Source organism: Neovison vison, chromosome 6, assembly GCF_020171115.1.
Source record: "Neovison vison isolate M4711 chromosome 6, ASM_NN_V1, whole genome shotgun sequence".
In the NCBI taxonomy this organism is placed as follows: domain Eukaryota; kingdom Metazoa; phylum Chordata; class Mammalia; order Carnivora; family Mustelidae; genus Neogale; species Neogale vison.
Window position 1 is genome coordinate 119,795,131 of NC_058096.1, and position 7,398 is coordinate 119,802,528.

Sequence of the window (7,398 nt, forward strand, 5' to 3'; positions counted from 1 at the left end):
GTGACCCAATATCATGCTTTTAGATCACAGTATGGATTATTTTGCTACCAAATTATATGGCCAAGCATTATGTATTATACAGTGACATGATTCATGGTCTAAATAATAGATTATGTTACTATTACCAGACTAAGAATATATCACAGTATTCCTAATTCAGAGGAAATTAACCATCAGAAAAAGTAGAAAATTTTAAGGGGAATATTTCATTGCAGCAGAATGTGTTTATGAAGTTAAATAATGAAAATAAGGCTGCAATCAAAGCAAGTTTCCAAGTGGCTCATTCATTAGCCAAGCTAGGAAAGTGACATAGAGATGAGTTCATTAAATTGTGTTTGATTGCATCTGTCAAATAAATGTGTCCAGAGGAAAGACACCTCTTTGTTTTGTTTTGTTTTGTTTTGTTTAAAGATTTTATTTATTTATTTGAGAGACAGTGAAAGCAAGAGAGATCCCAAAGGCAGAAGGAGAAGCAGACTTGGTGCTGAGCAGAGAGCCCAATGAGGGGAGCCACCCAGGTGCCCCGAAAAGACACCTGTTTAAGACTGTTTCAGCTGGGGCGCCTGGGTGGCTCAGTGGGTTAAAGTCTCTGCCTTCGGCTCAGGTCATGATCCCAGGGTCCTGAGATCAAGCCCCAAATCGGGCTCTCTGCTCTGCAGGGAGCCTGCTTCCTCCTCTCTCTGCCTGCCTCTCTGCCTACTTGTGATCTCTGTCTGCCAAATAAATAAATAAAATCTTTAAAAAAAAAAAAAAAGACTGTTTCAGCAAGAACAGACAGCTGCTCAGAGAGCTGAGAACACTGGGAAGAATATCAATACTCAATTAAAGACTACCTTTGAGTGACTTTCCCTGGGCTCTTGACAATTGATAAATAATGTCACTAGGATTACTCAGTTGTTGTTTATTCAAGGAGTCAGTGACAAGTTGGAAGTGACTAAAGAATTAGACTCTGTGGAACAATTATAGGAAAGAATATTTTCAAAATGAAGGGTTGCTTGGTGGCTCAGTCGGTTAAGTGTCTGCCTTGGGCTCAGGTCATGATCCTGGGGTCCTGGGATTGAGCCCCATGTTGGACTCCTTGCTCAGTGGGGAGTTTGCTTTTCTCTCTCCCACTGCCCTTCCCCGCATGCATGTGCACATTTGTGTACTCTCTCTCTCAAATAAATAAATAAAATAATAAATATATATTTATATATAATATATATTAAATGTAAATAATAAAGTAAATAAAACCTTTTTAAAAATGGAATTATACCCTTTTTTTTCCTTTTCATATTTTATTTATTTATTTGACAGACAGAGATCACAAGTAGGCAGAGAAGCAGGCAGAGAGAGAGGGAGGAAGCAGCTTCCCCACCAAGCAGAGAGCCTGATGCGGGGCTCGATCCCAAGACTCTGGGATCATGACCCGAGCCTAAGGCAGAGGCTCAACCCACTGAGCCACCCAGGCACCTGGAATTATACCCTTTAAATGGGTGCATTAAATCTTGATAAAGCTTTTTTTTTTTTTTAAAGAATATTTTCAAAGGAACTGGGAAAACACTGTTTCAGTATAAACTGAAGTACAATCTACTAAGATATGTTAGAACTGAAGGTGGTAGAAATAAATATGGAGCAGAAAAAGCTATAGTTGGATTCATTTACAGAGCATGAAAACATTAGGCATTTAAAGCTTATGGTAGTTTGGGGCACCTGGCTGGCTCTGTCAGTAGAGTGTACGACTCTCCATCTTGGGGTTGTGAGTTAGGCCCCACACTGGGGATAGGGTTTACTCAAAAAAAAGTAGGGGTGCCTGGGTGGCTCAGTCATGGGCATCTGCCTTCTGCTCGGGTCATGGTCCTAGGGTCCTGGAATCGAGCCCCATATTGGACTCCTTGCTCAGCGGGGAGCTTGCTTCTCCCTCTCCCACTCCCTGGGTTTGTGTCCCACCTACCCCCCCGTCAAGTAAATAAATAAATAAATAATCTTATTTAAAAATAAATAAAAGTGGAGCTTATGGTAATTCATTCTATTATTCATGAGTATTCTGTGGACAATATTTCAATATATCACCTGTTAAGGAACGAGTAGTGTCAACAGCGAACTTCATTTGCTGCCAGTTGACTTAACCATCATTGGGTCTGTGCATTTCTCTTTCTAAAGAATTTTTTTCTTAATTTTTAAGTAATCTCTAAACCCAGTGTGAGGCTGGAATTCACAAGCCTGATCAAGAGCTGTGTACTCTTTGACTGGAGCCAGCAAGGCGTCCTGCTTTTATCAGATATAGGATCTGGTATTCTGACTTACCCTACAATGAAGCAGTTTGATGGCTCAGCAGTTGTAAAGTTTTATAGGAAGTTTTTGAGTACAGGGCTGAGATTAAAATCTTTCTGAGTGAGAAGAACCACTCTCAACCACTATTCCCAAACTTTACAAGAATGGCTTGTAAAGTGATCTTTTGCTAAAAACCTAATGATGGTTCCTAATAAACCCAGCTTGTAATTGCAAGGCAAAAACAGGAAAAACGGTGCTTACAAGCAGATTTTATACTGTGGTAAGGTCATTTGAACAACTAATGTTGTATGTAAGTCACAAGTAATATGTAGCTGTTTTCTATATTTCCCCGCATGGTCAAAAGTGAAAATGAGAAAGCAAGATCTTCCTTCCTATACACATTTGCAGCCAACATATTTTTTGAACTTAAACTACAGGTCTGGTGGTGTTTTTCAGACTTCATTACAAGAAGAAAATTTCTATATTCCAAAATCTGTTTTACTATGTAATTAGGAAGACCATCTTACTAAATTTCAATTGGATGAGATTAATTTGCAATATAATGACATGCTAAAAGGAAACCACCAATGGGAGAATTTAACAGAATTCTATCACTGTCTTCTGAGCAATGAATATACGCAATTAAAATTATGTGTTCATGGACTGCTGTCAACATTTGCAGTACCTATCTGTGTGGACAGACATTTTCAAAATGAAATACATAAAATTTCATTATAAATCAGCATTATTTAGTTCAAATCAGTTGAACATTTGTGATCAGTTTTGATGATGGGGAACCTGATTTCTAACTTCAATTAACAAAATACTATCCCCGCCAAGGAATTCCACTCTTCTGTTAGTAAACCAGTATTATAAAAAAATTTGCTCATTTATTATTATATTCTAAATTTCATCAATAACATTTATTTTGGAAATGTGTTTCTTTCCTCTGTGAATGTTTACGTAATATCCTCAATTTTGCCTCGTGGCCCACAAGGCCTAAAATACTTAGTATCTGGTTCTTCATAGGAAGTGTTTGCTAAGCCTGATCTAAGTAACAGTCCTACCTGTGCTATTATGGTTGTAAATATACTTCATGGTTTTGAGTTAATAAGTTTAAAGTGTATATGGAGGCATGTAGTAAGTGTTTTTTCAAAGTAAGTTATTAATATTAATAACTGTATTTTTATAGCTTTTCTGAACTATACAGAATTGTGGTCCTTACCAAAGGTTGTCTGTAGGCAAATAAAAATGTCCTTTCGGACAGCCCTCTCTAAAAGTGCACTGGTGTGGTTTCTACCTAATCCACCCCTGCTCAATTTATTTATTTGTTTGTGTGTATCTTAAATTAAAAAAAATTTTTTTAACCTTATTTATTTATTTGAGAGAGAGAGAGAGTGAGCAGGGGTAGAGAGAGACAGAGAAACAGACTTCCCACTGAGTGTAGATCCCGATGTGGGGCTCGATCCCAGGACCCTGAGATTATGACCTAAGCAGAAGGCAGACACTTATCCGACTGAACCACCCAGGTGCCTGGGCTCACTTTCTAAAATCTTTTTCTTGGGACACCTGGGTGGCTCAGTTGTTTAAGCTGCTGCCTTCGGCTCAGGTCATGATCCCAGGGTCCTGGGATCAAGTCCCGCATTGGGCTCCTTGCTCAGTGGGGAGCCTGCTTCTCTCTCTGCCTGCCACTCTGCCTGCTTGTGCGCACACTCGCTCTCACTCTCTCTCTCACACACAAATAAATAATAAAATCTTAAAAAATAAATAAAATCTTCTCCTCCTCCTCCTCCTCTTCATCTTCCTCTCCTTCTTCTTCTTTGCTTTTTTTCCTTCTTTTTTGTAGCAGCTTTATTGAGATATAATTTATATACCAAACAATTTACTCATTTAATTCAGTGCATCACCACAACCAATTTTAGAACTTTTACTTCATCCCACAAAGAATCTTGTACTTTCTCCACCATCATCTCCCAATCCTCCCTCCTCCCCCATATCCCTAGGCTATAACTAACCCACTTTCTGTCTCCATAGCTTTGCCCATTCTGGGCATTAAATATAAATGGAACCATCTGATACGTGATCTTTGGGGACTGGCTTGTTTTACTCAGCACAATACTTTCAAGCTTCACCCACATGGTAGCATGCATCAGAACCTCTTTTTTATGACAGAACAATATTCCATTGTATGGATGTACCTGTTTTATTTATTCATCAGCTGATGGACACTGGGCTCTTCCTATCTTCTGGCTGTTATGAATAATGAACGTTCATGTGTAAGTTTTTGTGAGGACATATTGTCATTTCTCTTAGGAACAGACCGAGAAGAAGATTGGCTGGGTCACGTGGTGACTCTGTGTCTAACTCTGAGGAACCATCCAAATGTTTCCCAAAGTGGCTGCCCCAGTTCTGCTTTCCTACCAGCAGTATGTGAGCGTTCTGGCTGCACATCTTCACCAATACTTGCAATTGTTTGTTTTTTATTATTATGAGAGAATTAAAAATTACCTGGATATCACTTTATAGTCTATACGATGGCTATGAAATGAGGCGCTGGGGAAAACCACCTTCCTCCCCACTCCATGCTGGGTCCTCATGGAGTCACCACCCTGGGGGCCCAGCTCTCAGAGGCTACCAGGGTGTTGCCGCTCAAACTTGAAGTTTTCCTCAGAGCCTGAAAGGTTCCCAGACATTGTGCCCTACTGGTAGTTTTTCAGTTCACTAACCCACACATTTACTTGACCCTCCAAGAAGGCATTATTGGGAAATGTGGAAGTATCTTTTGAAGGACTACAAATGCAGGCACCTGGTTACTAGGGAGCTTGCCTCAGCAGGACGAGATCACTTCTGGAGAGAACTTTTGCAGAGACCGCTGCCCACCTCCCGCCCTCCATCCCTATGATTTACGAAGACACTAGCGGCCTTCTGGGAAGAGGAACCAGGGCCACTGGGAGACAAGTCTCCAAACAGGAAGGACGAGGGTCCCTGGAGAAGCAGGCCCCACACCAGGGCAGGAGGTCAGAAGGGAGAGTCGTTTCTGGTTCTGCCCTGGGAGGCAGCTGCTTCCCTCAGTGGAGCAGAAATGGGGATTTCTGTCCTTGTCAAACTTACAAATAAAATAGCCGGTTATTTAACCAGCAAAATAAGCATATGTAGGAATAACAGAAGAATTGGAAAGTATGGCAAACCACAAGCAAGTCCAGAGACAAAGAAAAGGGAAGGTCAACTTCTGTTAGCTTGTAGGAAGACATCAGGGACCATTGTTTTGAACACAAGTTCACTGGAGAAGAACAAGAGTTGGAGGTTGGGGTGGTTTCTCATTGGATTCAGGTCATGTGCTGTAGCTGGGGCAGGGATCTTCCTTCTTTTTCTTGCAAGCAGGCAGTGAAATTGCTCTGTGAAAACTGTCCCTCCCTTGTCAAGAATGATCTTCCTTCTTTCTGCTGGTTATACGGGCTGCCAGGAGTGGTACAAGAGTGACAGAGCCCGGTCAGGGCTTCCCAGCTCGGTTTTAAATGAGTTCTCTTTTATTTTCACACCGCTGAAGAAAGTCAGCCAGGGGAGGGCTATCGCGTGCCCAGTGTGTGCTGACCTCTGCCGAGTGTCACCCTTACCCTGCCCTTCGCAGTGTTTTGAGGAGAGCTTTTCCCATTATACATGTTCCCACCACATCAGGAATGCGTCCTTAAGCGCTTTGCAAGAGTTACCTCAGAAATGCTCATTTCGGTTCGTCACTATAACCTCAGAGCCTGGGACCGTTTCTGGCATGTATAGATACTCTAAAGTATTTGGTGAATGAAGCAAATAATGTAAACTCAGCACTGGCAGGTGGAACCCACCCCCCGTACCTCCTAGTATATATTATGTTGTAGTTTATTCACACTTAGTAAAAACACAGTATTGTTGAAATTTTCTTTTGGGATGATGACTACATAGTATTTTTCTCAAGAGTTCACCAAACTTGTTTTGACCAAGCTACATCAATGTACCAATGTCTTGGAGCACATGTCTAGCTATTTCCTTAGGACAAATTCCTAGAATGGAATTGCTGATCAAGGGATATTTCCATATTCTTTTCTTTCTTTTTTTTTATTGAAGTGTAGCTGTACAGTGTTTTATTAGTTTCAGGTGTACAATATAGATTCAACAATCCTTTACATCAGTGCTCATCAAGGTAAATGTCCTCTTTAATCCCCATCACCTCTTTCATCCCTTCCCCTACCCAACTCCCCACTGGTAACCATCAGTATTTTGCTATAGATAAGAGTCTGTTTCCTGGTTTCTCTTTTTCTTTTTTCTTTGCTTGTTCATTTGTTTCTTCAATTCCACATATGAGTGAAATCATATGGTATTTATCTCTGAATGACTTATTAGCACAATACCCTCTAGGTCCATCCATGTTGTTGAAAATGGCAAGATCTCATCCTTTTTATGGCCAAATAATATTCCATTGCATGTAGATCATATATGTAGCGTATCTTCTTTATCCATTCATCTATGGATGGACACTTGCGTTGATTCCCTATCTTGGCTATTGTAAATAATGCTGCAATGAGCATAGGAAGTATGTATCTTTCCAAATTAATGTTTTCATTTTTCTTACTGAATCATATGGTAATTCTATTTTTTTTAAGATTTTATTTATTTATTTGACAGAGAGATCACAAGTAGGCAAAGAGGCAGGCAGAGAGAGAAGGGGAAGCAGGCTCCCCGCTGAGCAGAGAGCCCGACTTGAGGCTCCATCCCAGGACCCCGAGACCACGACCCGAGCTGAAGGCAGAGGTTTAACCTACTGAGCCACCCAGGCACCCCTGGTAATTCTGTTTTTAATTTTTTATTTCCTCTTTGATTCCTTGGCTGACCCATTCAGTGTTTAGTAACATGTTATTTACCCTCCCTGTATTTGTGGGTTTTCCACACTTTTACTTGTGATTGATTTCTAGTTTCCTACTGCTGTGGTGCAGAATGATATATAATGTGATCTCAGTCTTTTTGAATTTATTGAGACTCGTTTGGTGGCCTAACGTGAGTTTGGCTGCTGGGACTGCAGGCACACTGGTGTGTGTGTGGTCACCTTCTACGCTCCAGGGCATGAGCCGCTTTGGAGGGACTCCAGCTGAGTGGTGCAAGTTGGGTGGGGTAGCT